Genomic DNA, 17,239 nt, shown 5'->3' on the forward strand with positions numbered 1-17,239 from the left:
GAAGGCCAAGATATGAAGTCATTTGCCTATTAAAAAAATTTATTGTTACCAAAGCTACTTTTCTGTCTCCAATACAAAGTTCTGTCTACTACTATACTACCAAAAGATTACTACATAGCAGAACAAAGAAAGTATTCCAGTTTATAGCCTCTGGAATTAGTTTAAAAATCCAAGGATTCATTCAGTCACTCAACTTTTAATCTCTCCATTCTATAACTTTCATCAACTGCTCTTTCTTCTTCTACTCTTTGTGCTACAGAACGATGATGATAGTCACAAATCTAAGAACTTCAAGCCCATTTCTAACTCATAGTGGTTTGTATCAACCTCCCATTAATTGGTTACCTTGGTTATCTTTCACTGTAAACACAGAATAAGGAATTGTTTTTCTATTTGAGAGTTCCTAGACTGCTAAAAACATTCTACTAATACACTGTTAAAATTAACTATTTCTAAATCAAACAGAAATTAACAATTGTAATAACAATACAGAAAGCATTAATTCCAAACTTCCTGAAAGGAGTACCCTCATTTGCTCTTTACATTTCCTGAAACGTGTGATTCCATGCATGCCTACGGAAGTCTTCCTTGTCTACTGATACATTCCAAGTCACAAGGCTGTAAAAAGAAGGTAAAGTTATAACACCATGAAAATACTAATAAATACACAACTTACTAGCATCTATCCCTCAGCCATCACATATACATCGTTGGTATGTCTCTTACCAGATGTTCTAATAATATAGTGTAAACCTAATTATAAAGAGAGATTGGAAATCCAGTAAAAGATGCACTGAAAAATGATAGGGAAGAAATAAGTCACTGACAAACAAAGGAGTGGATAGTTAACATATAAACAGAAATAGATAAAGATGGCAGCACAAGTGGGCCTAAAATTAAAATGATATGAACAGGGACTTCCCTGGTGGCACAGTGGTAACGAATCCACCTGCCAATGCAGGGGACACGGGTTCGAGCCCTGGTCCAGGAAGATCCCACATGACGCGGAGCAACTAAGCCCGTGCGCCACAACTACTGAGCCTGCATGCTAGAGCCCTCGAGCCACAACTACTGAAGCCCGCGTGCCTAGAGCCCGTGCTCTGCAACAAGAGAAGCCACCGCGATGAGAAGTCCGCGCACCGCAATGAAGAGTAGCCCCCGCTCACCGCAACTAGAGAAAGCCCATGGGCAGCAACGAAGACCCAACGCAGCCAAAATAAATAAATTAAATAAATAAATTTATATTAAAAAAATTATATGAACAAAGGATTAAGAGAGTCCCTTGAAGAAATGAGTAAGACTCAAACTTTTTTTTTTTTGAAGGTGTTATGTATGTTTATTTTTTAAACAAATTGTAATCATAACAGTATGTTATTGTGTTACTTTTTTGGGCGAATTGAGGTAATATCACTTCAAAATAAAACAGTCTGAGATACTGCCATGGACTTAATGTATTTTTCATAGTTAGAATAGCTTCTTTGTTGGATCCCTCTGCCCTATTTTAATCTCCTGTTATTCCATATTGTTTAAACGTGTTTTTAATGGCTTTTTATGTTCATACTATAAAAGTCAAAAATAAGATTCAAGGATTTTATTTATATAATTTTGTCAGAAAAAGTATGCCAACACTTCCAACGTTAGATTCTTTTTCTCTGCCAAATAGTAACAAGGAATCAAAATTATAATCTAAATTTTGTCAAATACAAGACAAAACAAACTAGGTTTCATAAGTTTTAATTTTATTTCTCAACAATTTCCCAACATTTCTGTCTGTTTTCCATTACTTGTTAGGAAATTTCTTTTACTGTTTTGAATGGATTCCCTTTAAGTGACTTTCCTCAGTACCATTATTTCATACATTATCCTACCATCTGACTTTTCATTTTGTGTCAGTCTATCCTACTAGATTATAAACTGAGTTAGGATCGACCATACATAGAAGCAATGAAAGAGGTAGACCACCAGGACTCAAACTTTTTGTGCTGAGGAACCCTTTCTACTTCTAAAATTACTAAAGAGCCCAACAAGCTTTTGTTTATGTGGATTACATCAATTTATATTTACCACATTAGATATTAAAACTAAGAAACATTTTAAAATATTTATTAATATATTTTAAAATAACAACAAACCCATAAATAAACATATTTATGAAAAATAACTATATTCTCCAAAACAAAAATAAACTGTGAGAAGAGTGGCATGATTTTATAGTTTTGTAACTTTAATGTCCAGCTTAACAGACCACAATTTTCACATCTACTTCGGCATTCAGTCTGTTGCAATATGCTCTTCTGATTGAAACGCATTAAGAATATGAAGTATATGAAGAAAAGTCTAGTTGCATGCAGATATGTAGCTGGAAAAAGGAAGAATATTTTAAGAGCCTTTTCAGATCACCCTAAATATTCTTCTTTGACACCACCAAACTCAACAAATGGTACTTTCTTAAAGATTAGTTGCAATGTGGAACCTTAAACCATGTCAATGAATTTTTCATATTCTATTACATTAAATCCATCAGTTACTTTACACTTTGAGTAGATCTTTTTATCCATGCATGATTTTATAACATATAAAACATTAATTTTTTGGAAAACATCAGTTCACTAAGCTTAACAACATAAGTTCCAAATGTTGACACATCTCATTACACAATATGAAGAAAATCATATTCATTAATATCACCATGGACCTCATCAGGAGAATCTCTAAGAACTGGAAAGCTGTCAAGCTCATGGAGGCAGACCCAAGTTTTCTAAAATTCTAATTTTCATTTAAAAGCATGAATTTATCATTGGCAACAAATACTATCATTTCATTCGAGAAAGTATCTGCCAAATACTCGTTTGAATAACCATACGATGCCAGTTTTCTTTCAAGAATAAATCGAGTTCCTGAAAAAGGTGGCCAATTTAAACAATTTCACAAGTGCTTTTCCTTGAGACAACCATCACTGTCACAGAATGAGGCAGAAGTATTTTACATTTACTTCCCATTTTGTCACAGAAAAAAGATGTGTGCTCATGCGTCAAGATTTAATAAAACTGAAAATTCTTTCCGCTTCATCAAGGACATTTTTAAGTGAAATTAAGCTTTGTTTTCTCCTGTTTGAGTCCATGGTGGTGAAGAATACAATAACTAACTAGGCCAGCTTGGTGCCATTGTCTTAGTTCACACTAAGACCAGCAATTTTACATACCATTGTTTCTGTACCGTGATGAAAATGGCAAATAACATCTTAGAATTAATATGAAAATAGTTTTGACTATCTGGTCAAAAAGATCCCAGGTGGGGTCAGTGGAGATCCAAATTTTGAGAACCATGGAGGTACACTAACATTTGTTGATAATTTACATGCCATACAATGTTAGACGCTTTCATTATGTATTTCACTGGTTCCTTTTTTTAAAAAAACAGATGAGGAGGACTTCCCTGGTGCACAGTGATTAAGAATCCGCCTGTTAATGCAGGGGACATGGGCTCGAGCCTTGGTCTGGGAAGATCCCACATGCTGCAGAGCAACTAAGCCCATGCGCCACAACTACTGAGCCTGCGCTCTAGAGCCCGTGAGCCACAACTACTGAAGCCCACAAGCCTAGAGCCCATGCTCCGCAACAAGAGAAGCCACCGCAATGAGAAGCCTGTGCACTGCAACAGAGAGTAGCCCCCTCTCGCCGCAACTAAAGAAAGCCCGCGTGCAGCAACGAAGACCCAACGCAGCCAAAAATAAGTAAATTTATATATATTAAAAAAATCAATTCCAAAAAGGAAAAAATAAGTCCTTGAGGTTCAAAAAGATGTACAGTCACTCTATTAAGTGACTGTGAAAACTTAATGTTTTTTAAAATGGTAAAACACACACACAAACAGATAAAACCAGATTTAATACTGTTTTGCTCAAATCACAACTTCATGATTTGATCTAGTCTTCCCCACCAAATCTTATTGAGCTCTCTAGCCTATCCTTCTGAAGCAAGCTCGAATTTCTGAACTTCCCAGAAGAGCCAAAAACAAGTCCTCTACACTCTGTGAAAAAGCCAGGAAGTCAAACACAGAAAAAGAGAAACTTAAAGCCAAGAAGACCAACTTCCGTGATAAAGCCAAGGATACGTAGCTTCAAGTTCAAGGGCCCAAGCATTAAAAATCAAGGAGCTCTCATAGAATACTTGTAGCTTACACGTCCACTATGGCTCAATATAACAAGCAATGAAAAGTAAAGAGAAATCTAAGACTAACATGCAATGAAGTACAATGCTCCACACCAAGACTGTTACCAACAAAGTTATCTGAGCAAAGTTTTTTAAACACCTTTTTAAACACCTATCTAATACATTAATATCTTCAAGATACACCTCAAAAAGTTTAAATTATGGAAAAACATAAATCTGTAAATGCTGGAACACTGCAGTCCAACAGTTCCAGGGACAGTTAGGATTATGGTTTTTATTTACAGAGACAAAGATGCAGTTTTACTGATGCTACTAGGTAGGTGCTTGCTACTGGTGACAGGACCACTAGCTTCAGCCACGGTCCTGCTGCAGAAAATTTAAACCACTTCTATTAAAGCCAACTTTTGGGGCAAAAAATTCCAAAGCATCTCAATGCTGTTTAGAGGGAAAAAGAGGCTGCATTAGACACTAAGAATGTACTAGCAGCTCAAATTTTTTAAAAAATGTATGAGATTATAGACGTAACAGGCATAAGGCAAATCAGAAATTCTTAAAGTTAAAATACAAGGAGGTGCCTCAGTAGTCCTGTCCCCTGGCTATAGTGTACTGTATTCTCTCTCCTCAACAACGAATCTGCATGAATTGACACGCTAACTGCTCTGCAAAAAACCCTTTTATTAAAAACAATAAATAAAACATACACACGACTCTTTCTTTCCCCTGACTTCTACAGATGAGGTATGAGATATCATTAAGTTTAACTGGCCTTTATTAAGCCTTGCCCACATAGTCAGTCTGAGAAAATGACTCAGCAAGACTCAGCCCAATATGAGTTAAGCGATTAACACAATTAGGTTAAACACACATTTCTCTAACATGCCCAATTTACAGATAAAGCAAGAGGCTCAGAGGTTAAATTACTTGCTCAAGCTCACAGAGCAAATTAACCATGATTAGAATTCTGTCCCCTGGCTCACATATACTTGGGCACTAAAAGACTATTTCCAAAAAATTAAAGGCTCATTGTCAGTCACCAATAGGCACTTTCACATATACTCTATCATGATCCTTAAAGATTAAATCACTCAATACACAAACAAGAGTTTAAACACACCTTTGCTAAGTCTTTCACTAGAAAATTCCAACTCCAATACATTCTGCACATTGTCTGGGCCAACCATCCTTTTAAAGCTGAATCTGACCACATCACACACCTGCTTAGACCTTCACTGGAATTCAGATCGTTAGCATGGACTACCAGGCTCCGGATGATCTGGCCAACGCCTACCTCTTCAACATCTACTGCTCTGCTCACCTTACCTGACTCATACCTGCAACACAGACCTTTTCGTTCTTTGAACTAGATAAGCTTCTTTACTCACCAAGGACCTTTTCCTGACTATTTCCTCTGTCTGAAATGTTCTTCCTTCTCACTCTTTTCTCCTACCTAACTTCTAATAATATCTCAGATAGCAGCATAAATTCCAATTCCTCAGGACCGAATTCCATGAGCTGCCTCCCCATTCCCTGAAACAGATTAAGAACCTGTTTATTCTAATTTCACAATATATTTTGTATTCCTAGTAATTATCTAATTAGAGATTACTCTGGTTTGGTGTTTTTGTTTGATGAATATGCATCACATCACCCCCACCAAATTGCTGCAAGTATGGTGATCATTAAGTCTGTTTGACCAAAACAGTCTTCATTTGTCATGTTTCCCAATGTCCTGTCCAAATTTACTGTCTCAGATTTCATATTTTTAACAAAGCTGCGTTAAAGTATGTGGAGAGGGTTTGGCAGACCTTGAATTGCTACTAACTTCTGCCAAGGTCTTACCAAGTAGTTATGTGAGACAAATGTCCAGTGTAAACAGTTATCACTTTTTAACACATGGTTGCATCTAAAAAGATAACCAGTGATAACCTGTTGCTCTTTCCCAACCCTTTACAAATGCAAAATGACTGACATTTCCCTTTCCAGCATAGCAAGCTGACAAAGTGTAATAAAAGGCAGCCAGTTCCCTGTTTTTTTTTGGGGGGGGGGGTTTGGGTTTTTTTGGTGGGGGGAGGGGGGTGGCGCACCGCTCTGCTTGCAGGATCTTAGTTCCCAGACCAGGGATTGAACCCAGGGCCATGGAAGTGAAAGTGCCAAGTCCTAACCACTGGACCACCTAGGAAGTCCTCAATTCCCTCTGGTTTTAACAGATGCTGGGAAGAGAGTTTGAAGCTGCTGCCTCAACAAGATGCAAGAAGTCATCAGGTCACCAGTCAGTGGGATAAATGGGAAACATGGAAAATTATATGTGTATATGAAATGTTTCTTTTATAAAGTATACAGAGAGTAAAAATGTTTTTGCTACGATAATTTTATATTATACAATGTATATCTACAATCAATCTATATATTTTGCAGTAAGCCCTCTAGGCAGCAATTTACTCAGAAAAAGTTTATGTTTAAAGTGATAATACTGACAAGAAGAAAAAAATCTGATGCAGCATCAGCATTTAATTCAGAAGGTAGTAGTTACTGTAACACTGTGTCTGAAGATGACAATAACACATGCAGCTACAAAAGATGCCATTACAAACATTCTGTGAAGCATGACTTAATTTAGGTCAAATGACTGTTCCTCTAAATTAATTTTTCATTTTTTCAATTCCAAGTTTCTCGTCACTCAAAAAAATTTAATAAATCAATAATTATTAATCTGTTGGCTTCATTAGCAGAATAACTTGACAAAGAGATAGTCATGTTTCAAATAGAAAAACCATCATCCCATTAATGGCATGTTTTACTTTGTCCAATTTATGGAATGAAAATTAAGCTTTTGGCACTGAAAACAGAATGTAATTTGAAAACTACATGTTAAGAAGTTAGTTATATATGAACATTATGGCAAAATGGTTATTTGCACTTTTTAAAATTTTGAAAATACTGTATTTTCAAAGTCAGTCCCAGGGTCATTACAAGTGTTTTCTAAAAACACCAAATAAGCCTTTACGTGAGCAACAAACAGGAACAGAAATCACTTTAAGACACATGGTAAAAAACTGGAGACTTTATTCTAAAGAGGTTTTGTTTCACAAGTGGACTCATCATGAAAACACTAGAGAATTAGAACTTGAGCAACTATTGGTTTTGCCATACTCCCATTTACTAGGCACACCTCTCCCCTATAAAGTGTTGTGGGTAAATAAATAATAATAAGAGTAAAGCTTCTGTAAGTTCATTCTGTTGAAGGTGAAACATCTGATATTACTGTGAATGCTACTGTGAATTGAGTTAAAAATATATGTAACATTGAAGACAATTTTTTTTCCCTTAGTGATAATGAAGATACAAATTCCAGCGGAGTACAGATGTCATGGTAAGACATACATTCTTAGTATTTCCACTAAGCTTAAAAAAAAAAAAAAACCTATACAACAAAAAATATACTTGGAATGACTGTAGAACACATTATTCATAACTGCAGGGACTTCCCTGGTGGTGCAGTGGTTAGGAATCCGCCTGCCAATGCAGGGGACAAGGGTTTGAGCCCTGCTCCTGGAAGATCCAACATGTCGCGGAGCAACTAAGCCCGTGCGCCACAACTACTGAGCCTGAGCTCTAGAGCCCGCGAGCCACAACTACTGAGCCCGCGTGCTACAACTACTGAAGCCTGGAGCCTGTGCTCCACAACAAGAGAAGCCACCGCAATAAGAAGCACGCGCACCGCAACAAAGAATAGCCCCTGGGGCTTCCCTGGTGGTGCAGTGGTTGAGAATCTGCCTGCCAATGCAGGGGACACGGGTTCGAGCCCTCGTCTGGGAAGATCCCACGTGCTGCGGAGCAACTGGGCCTGTGAGCCACAACTACTGAGCCTGCGCGTCTGGAGCCTGTGCTCCACAACAAGAGAGGCCGCGATGGTGAGAGGCCTGCGCACCGTGATGAAGAGTGGCCCCCGCCTGCCACAACTAGAGAAAGCCCTCGCACAGAAACGAAGACCCAACACAGCCAAAAATAAATAAATAAATAAATAATTTTTTAAAAAAATTATATTTGAAAAAAAAAAAAGAATAGCCCCTGCTCAAAGCAACTAGAGAAAGCCTGCACGCAGCAACAAAGACCCAACACAGCCAAAAATAAATAAATTAAATAATAAATTTTTAAAAATTAAAATAAATAAATAACTGCATACAAAAAGGCTACAATATTCTACCAACTGAAAGACAAGCTTAGATGTTAAACCTTAGAAATACACACAGTGACTCAACTATAAAACCTGTGATCAAGCTGTTAATAATACATATGAATGAACGGGCAGCATGTGATTTGTTACATGTCCTCAATCATATTTTAGAACTGTTTGAGCCTTTAAAGAACTACTTCATGAATCTAAGTATCCTACAGTGGTACTGAACTTTTTTTTAATAAATGAGTCTTCTAAATTTTGGTTGCATTTTTAAAAATCAGCTGGAAGTATTTAATCCAAGTATTTAATGAAGTGGAATGCCAAAAACATCTTCAGGCTTTGAAGCCTTTGGCAAATTGCAGTTCTTGAAAATAAGAGGTCGCAAACAGGGAAGTGCCAAATGAAATTTCCAATTATGTATTTGCAATATATAAACCCTAAAATACAACTCAGAGAACTGCAGAAAACTCTATTTAAAAAACGCAACCATACTGGAAAAAACACATTCTTCACAGAAATACAAGGGACATGGCATTAGAGACAAAGTTAATAGTTAATAAAGGTATATGACTATGACACAAAGACTATTCTGCCTGGATCATGTTTTTAACAATCAAATACTTGATACTAAAAAAAAAAAGTTTTACTTTCATGAAAACAGACATTCATTTTTAAGAATTAAAAATTCTTATTTTTAAAAATAGTTTTGGAATAAATTAATAAAAACAGTGTCAAATATTTCAACAAATTATGTAACTATTTTTAGCACCCCTTTCACTCTCAGACTTCAGTCTGGATGATAAATTACATGGTCACTCCAGCCACTAGGCATACTCAACTTTGTTCACTCTCCACCAACCTAGCACAGTGCCCATAGTGAGTACTGAATACATGTTTGCCAACTTACTGAAGAGCTCATCCCTTTGATCTTTCCAATAGAGTTTATATGGATTAGTAGAGACCTCACATAAATGAATCCACAAATAAGGGGAGGAAATCCCCATCCCCACCCTACCATTAACTACTTCAGTTAAAGATATCAGTTACTAGTTACCTAAGTTAGGTCCCTTGATCTCACCAATCTTGTCCCCAACATGAATCACACCAAATCTTTAATATCTTAATTCTCACCTTCCCAGCTTGGACCCTCATCATCTCTCTCTCTTGGATTCTACCTAGCATTTTGCAAATCTGTCTCTCTGCCTCCATTAATTCCCATGTTAATATTTTGGTATATATCTCTTTGTGTTCTTTTTAACACACACATCGAAGTATATATACAGTCATCCCTTGGTATCAGTGCACGCTCAAGTCCCTTATGGTTGGCCCTCTGTAACTCGGATACAGAGGGCCAACTACAGCACACTTTTTAAAGAGAGAAAAATGTCATACTTTAAATCTGAACTCATTGCCCTACTTGATGATATCTTAGAAAATCTAAACTCCTTAACAAGACTTTTAAGGTCTTCTACAATCTAGCCCCAATTTATGTCCTGTCATGCCTCAAATTCTAGCCTCTTTGTACTACCTGCAGTCCCCAAACACACCATGTACCAATGACTCCTCCATTCCTATATTCCTATATATTCTGGCTCCAGAATGTCTGGACTCAAACTCTCATATTCCACAACAGGAAATCAACAAATAATGTCTAAAATTAATAAATAAACAGCAGTATAATAATCACATGATTTAGAAATATGACTTTAAAAAAAAAAGTCAGGAAAATGCTTGCTTAATCATGGCCATGTTAACACAATTCTAGCTAATGAAATGTGAACGTAAGCCGGCCAAAGGGCTTCTGGTCAGAGTTTTTATGCTCTTAAAAGATAAAATGGGGGAATTCCCTGGTGGTCCAGTGGTTAGGACTAGGCAATTTCACTGCCGGGGCCCAGGTTCAATCCCTGCTCAGGGAACTAAGATCCCGCAAGCTGCGAGGTGTGCCCCCTGCCCAAAAAAAAGAGAAAAAGAAATGAAAGACAAACAGTTTTTGCAACCAAAAATGTAATAACTGATCCATTCATAGATCAAACCAACAGGTAAAATGTTACTAGAGAATAAGATAGTTGCACCATCTCAAAGCATCACCCTACCTATAATTTATTAATTACAAAGGGGGAAAGTACCTTTAATGGAGAAATCCGGCAGGCTCTATCTTACCCAAGGGCTCAAACTTAGTATCTCCAATAATAGGACAAAATGACATTATGCACTGAGATGTGATGCACTGAGAAAGACACATCATCTAGGTAGTATTTTTGCCAAAATGTTTAATATGAATCTATTCATGAGGAAACAAATCCAAAATGTGGGTCATTCTTAATAAAATATTTACACTCATTCAAAAAACTCAATGTCACAATCTGATTTATTCTAGATTAAGAAAAGTAAAGAGACAGGACAACTAAATTCAATGCATAATCTTGAATGGGACTCTGGACACCTACACCACCAACCACTCCCCAAAAAAGGCAAAAATGTTGAGGCAGTTTGAATAAGAACTATAAAGCATATACTACTGACTAATATTAAATTTCTTGGGTGTAACTATGAGGTTGTAGTTATATAAGAGAACATTCTTGTTCTGAGGAGATACGTACTGGAGTATTTAGGGGATGAAGTGTCATGATATCTGCAGCTTACTTACAAATTTTCAAATGGCCTAGCAAATAAAAGAAATACAAATACAAATGGTATGAGTGCACAAAATGTTAATAATATAGAAAATCTACATGAAGGACATATATGTGAATAGTTACACTATTCTTCCAAATTTTCAGTGCATTTGAAAGTTTTTAAAATAAAAAGCTGGAAGGGAAAAAAAGAGACACGAGGAAAAAATTGTCCCTTTTCCTCTGGATGATGTTATGACTCGGTATGTCTGGAGCCTAAAATTGCTGCATGTATCTCCACACCAATGAAGAGAACTAGCCTGAGGACAAACTAACTGACTGAGTGGCAGGATGTAAAGATAACTTGGGTTCTTGGTGAGGTTGCTGAGCATTTAACAAACTAACCCTAAAAGTGACACATAAACATTTTGTTGTTGTTTAAGCCAGCTGGGTTGGCGGGGGGCGAGGGGGGGGGCAGGGAAAAGCAAGGAGCTGTCACCTCCTAATACACAAATGTACTGAAAAAAAGTATTGCCATCAAAATTACATTAAGGATGTGCAACAATTAGCAGCAAAGAAGAGGGACATCACAGTACTTACCCTTTCTATGCTATACATTCTAATGCTATGTTTTTAAGCTAATAGGCATTACTTTAAATATAATTAAAACAAAATATTATTCAAATAAAAACAGATGCACCTGTCATTGGAAATCACTTTCCTGGCCCAGGAGTAAAGGCATTTACTACAGTGATTTACCACATGATAAAAATATTCTAAACCAAACTAAATATCATATATAGAAACCAACTCCAACCCTTTTCTGAAAGCTCCTACAACCTTAGGCTGGTGGTAGTTAGAGATTTTGACGTTCCAGTGAGTCCCATTTAAGGGGTATGATGTTTGATGCTGGGAAGAGCAATGGCTGCTTAAAATTATCAACAAAAGAGATAAATAGAAAAAAAAAAATCTCAACTACGTATCAGCTCTTTCAACCTAAAAATATGAAAAGCAAGTCAAATTCTTTGTCTAGAAAGAAACTACATCTAATCTGTTTATAACCATCCCCAAAATTATGTACCCAAAGAAATTACTCTTGTAAAAGATATTTTTCTTCTCATTTGTGTGTGTGTGTGTGTGTTTTGATAACTACTTTTTTTTTTTTAATTTATTTTTTGCCTGCATTGGGTCTTCGTTGCTGCGTGCAGGCTTTCTCTAGTTTCTCAGCGAGCAGGGGCTACTCTTCGTTGCTGTGCACGGGCTTCTCATTGCGATGGCTTCTCTTGTTGCGGAGCACAGGCTCTAGGCGCATGCGCTTCCGTAGTTGTGGTGCACAGGCTCAGCAGTTGTGGCTTGCAGGCTCTGGAGCGCAGGCTCAGCAGTTGTGGCACGTGGGCTTAGCTGCTCCGTGGCATGTGGGCTCTTCCCGGACCAGGGATCAAACCCGTGTCCCCCGCACTGGCAGGTGGATTCTTAACCACTGCGCCACCAGGGAAGTCCGAAAACATACTTTTCAATAAAGTTTTATGAGTCACAAAATGGTAGCCCTTGTACCAATATTTCAGGTCTGGCCAGTATTGTTTTGTTCTAGGTTTTTAAAAATGATTTCACTTTTGTAAAAGTCTGTATTTCCAGCTTCTCTGGTATAATGTACTGGAAAGAATATGGGCTTTAGAGTCTGAGGGACCGGGATTAACAATTCTAGTTTCACCATTCACTAGCTGTGTGACCTTCTTGGCTCAATTACCTAATGTTCCTAATCCTCAATTTTCTCATTAACAAAATGGGGATAATACAAATTTCCTCAGAGGATTAGTGTGAGAATGAACTGAAATAATGTACAGTCATACCTCATTTTATTGCATTTCACTTTATTGTGCTTCAAAGACGTTGCGCATTTTTACAGATTGAAGGGTTTGTGGCAACCCTGTGTTGAGCTAGTCTGTTGGCATCATTTTTCCAACAGCACTGCTCACTTCCTCCTGTCTCTGTGTCACATTTTGATAATTCTCGAAATATTTCAAAGTACTGGGGGTTTGTTCCAGACCACCACAATAAGGCAAATGCCACAATAAAGCAAGTCACATGAATCTTCTGGTTTCCCAGTGCATGTGAAAGTTACGTTTATACAATGCTGTAGTCTATTCAGTAATAGCATTCGGTCTAAAAAAATGCACATACCTTAAAGATCCTTTATTGCTAAGAAATACTAACCATCATGTGAGCCTTCAGCAAGTCATAGTAACATCAAAGATCGCTGATCACAGATAACTATAACAAACACAATAATAATGAAAAAGTTTTTGAAATATTATGAGAATTACCAAAATATGACAGAGACACGAAGTGAGCAAATGCTGTTGGAAAAACAGACTTGCTCAATGCAGGGTTGCCACAAACCTTCAGTTCGTAAAAAGTTAAGAATCTGTGAAGAACAATAAAGCAAAGCACAGTGAAATGAGGTACGCCTGTACTGAGTGCGCTTTGGACATGACCATGGTGGTATGGCCTGAACTATGTATGCTATACAATCCCAACCTAGTTGTGATGTGGGGTTTTTTTATTGTGGTAAAAACAAGTACCAGGGCTTCCCTGGTGGCACAGTGGTTAAGAATCCACCTGCCAATGCAGGGGACATGGGTTCGAGCCCTGGTCTGGGAAGATCCCACATGCCGCGGATCAACTAAGCCCACGCACCACAACTACTGAGCCTGTGCTCTAGAGCCCATGAGCCACAACTACTGAGCCTGTGTGCCACAACTACTGAAGCCCACATGCCTAGAGCCCATGCTCCACAACAAGAGAAGCCATCACAACGAGAAGCCAGCGCACTGCAATGAAGAGTAGCCCCCAGCGCACCGCAACTAGGGGAAGCCACAGCAACAAAAGACCCAACGCAGCCAAAATAAATAAATAAATAATAAAATAAATAAATTAATTTATTTTTTTAAAAAGTACCATAGAATTTACCATCTTAACCATTTTTAAGTGTACTGTTCAGTAGTGTTAAGTATATTCACACTGTAGTGCAACAGATCTCCAGAACTTTTTCATCTTGCAGAACTACATGCATTAAACAACGCTCCTTTGCCCCTTTTCCCCCAGCTCCTGATAAGCACAAATGGACTTTGGGTTCCTTCCACCTCATGGCTACTGTAACAAGTGCTGCTATGAACACGGGTGTGCAAAATCTCTTCAAGACTCTGCTTTCAATTCCTCAGGATCTATATCCAAAGGTGGGACTGCTGAACCATACAGTAGTTCTATTTTTTAAATTATCTGACTAGTTATGATAATCGTAATCCTAAAGTACTCACAGTTTTTGCCCCAATAAACCTTTGGAATATTTACCATGTACTTCTCAAATTTCACATTTTGGTTAAAAAAACTTACCATCATGCCTGTGAGACATGCTCCTAACTAGCATATTCCCTAAGTTAGTGGCACCGATTCGCCCAGAGAGTGGTAGCATCAGGATTATGTGACATGGATCTTAATCCTGCCACTCACTACCCCATCTACAGGATGAAGTACAAGCTTACTGCCAGATCATATAAGGCCCTTCACAGTCGGCACCACATAATTTCTAAACACTTTATGCTCCAGACCCAAAATGTTGATAAACACGGAACTCATTAACTAAATCGTGATACATCTAATGGAACACTATGCAGCAGTTTTTAAAAAATGAAGAAACTAATCATGAGGAATGATCTCCAAGATACACTGTGGAAGGAGGAAAAAAAGTAAAATACAACTACTTCTGTGATGTATTTAATAGTACAACCTTGGCTCTCAAACTTTAGCTTGTATGGAAATCATCTGGACGGCTCCATCAAAATACAGATGGCTGAGTCCTACCCAAGGAATTTCTGATTCAACAGTTGACAGGTAGAACGTGAGAATTTGCATTTCCAGCAAGCTTCCTGGTGATGCTGGTGCTGCTGTGAAGAGATCCACACTTTGGAACCACTGTCTTCACAGTCATTGCGTATTTCAAAAAATGGATCATTCTTTGTTCACTGCAGCACTATTTACAATAGCCACGACATGGAAGCAACCTAAATGTCCATCAATAGATGAATGGATAAAGATATGGCACATATATGCAATGGAATATTACTCAGCCATAAAAAGGAACGAAACTGAGTTATTTGTAATGAGGTGGATGGACCTAGAGTCTGTCATACAGAGTGAAGTAAGTCAGAAAGAGAAAAACAAACACCAGATGCTAACGCACATATATGGAATCTAAAAAAACCGGTACTGATGAACCTAATGGCAGGACAGGAATAAAGATGCAGACATAGAGAATGGGCTTGAGGACACGGTGGGGAAGGGGACGAGGTGAGAGAGTAACACTGACATATATACACTACCAAATGTAAAATGGATGGCTAGTGGGAAGCTGCTGCATAGCACAGGGAGATCAGCTCGGTGCTTTGTTGACAACCTAGAGGGGTGGGAAAGGGAGGGTGGGAGGGAGGCTCAAGAGGGAGGAGATATGGGGATATACGTATACATACAGCTGATTCACTTTGTTGTACAGCAGAAACTAACACAACATTGTAAAGCAATTATACTCCAATAAAGGTATTTAAAAAAAAAGGATCATTCTTTATCATCTTTAAAGAAAATCAACCCACCACAGATTGTTCAAATTCAATGGCTGAGGAAAGCCAAATATGGTCTTAAAAGAAAATCATCCACTGAAGCAGATCATGGCAGTTATGTGAGAAAATTTAACTGACAAATAGCAAGGAGGATGAGCCAAGCTGTAATAGTACTCCATGGTACATTTCAAAATCTGCAAAACAACATATGTACAATTGCATTGCATATATCATACAATACCAAGCAGGCACACTGACACCATTGCTTTGAGGAAGATGTGTTTTACAGTAGAAGAGTCAAGAACAAACTAACAAAAAATTTTAATTATTTACTCTTGAAATTAAGTTACCTATAATGCTTTCCTTAAAATTAATGTTTTAATACCTCCATTTCTTCCCTTCTAGCCACTCATTTCCATCAACCAACAAATTCAACTAACAACAGATGATAAAACAAACTGTATTTGAAAATACAGTACCCTAAAAAACTCTCACTCAACTGAAGCAATTTTAAACTCAGTAGGTTTGCTAAAATTCAATAGATCAGGAAAAAAGGCAAATGTTTGAAGAAACAGTCCATTCAGCAGGGGCTAAAGCATTCCAGGGGGCTCACGCATTCCAAGGGAGACAGAATGTCAAGGATGAAGATGTTACCTGAGACTGAGGCAAGTTTTAAAAGGCAAATTGTGCTTAACTAAATCACTGCTGGAGTTGGAAATCATCATTTAATAGAAAGACCACAACCTAGGGCAAAGAATAAGAGCATTCATATATATATATGTATATATATATATATATATATACATATATATATATTCATCACCAATGACTTAAACAGTGCCTGCTAAAAAGCATAACGTAGAAAAAAAGTAAAAATCAGCTCAAGAAAATGTGTTGGGGGCTAAAAAAGAAAGTTTTAAAAAAGTCCTGTAATCTGTGGCACCTACATATAGACATCTTATTAAAGAAAGTTTTTCAGAAGAGAAATTGAAGAAAAATTAGAGGGGGAAGGGGCTTCCCTGGTGGCACAGTGGTTAAGAATCCACCTGCCAATGCAGGGGACACGGGTTCGAGCCCTGGTCCAGGAAGATCCCACATGCCGCGGAGCAACTAAAGCCCGTGCGCCACAACTACTGAGCCTGTGCTCTAGAGCCCGTGAGCCACAACTACTGAGCCCACTCACAACAACTACTGAAGCCTGCGTGCCTAGAGCCCGTGCTCCACAATAAGAGAAACCACCGCAATGAGATGCCCAAGCACTGCAATGAAAAGTAGCCCCCCTGCTGCAATTAGAGAAAGCCCACGCGCAGCAATGCAGACCCAAGGCAGCCAAAAATAAATACATAAAAATAAATTTAAAAAAAAAGATGAACCAAAATTGATAGGACCACTTTGTAAAATTGTTCAGTACTATCTGCGAAAGCTAGTACCTACCAAAGCTAAGTATATGCGTACACCATGACCCAGCAATCCCACCCCTAAATACACACCCAAGAGGAATGCATGCGTATTTTTAAAAAAAGAAAAAGAAAAAGAAAAATTAGAGGGGGAAGTCACGATATTATAGTGTAAAAATTAGTTATTTGAGTATATCAGGTTAACATTGAAATTATTTTTATTCCCTTAAGCACACATTGATCATCAGTCACAAATACTCCACAAAGG

The 17,239-nt window shown here is 37.8% G+C and overlaps 1 protein-coding gene across 3 annotated transcripts in view; it reads right to left on the reverse strand.

Moving 5' to 3' along the window:
• The window catches only part of RAB10 (RAB10, member RAS oncogene family), a 76,043-nt gene that overhangs the window by 44,390 nt on the left and 14,414 nt on the right, over window positions 1–17,239 (reverse strand). The gene's annotated exons all lie outside the window — the stretch shown is intronic.

This window comes from Balaenoptera musculus, chromosome 13 (genome assembly GCF_009873245.2).
Source record: "Balaenoptera musculus isolate JJ_BM4_2016_0621 chromosome 13, mBalMus1.pri.v3, whole genome shotgun sequence".
In the NCBI taxonomy this organism is placed as follows: domain Eukaryota; kingdom Metazoa; phylum Chordata; class Mammalia; order Artiodactyla; family Balaenopteridae; genus Balaenoptera; species Balaenoptera musculus.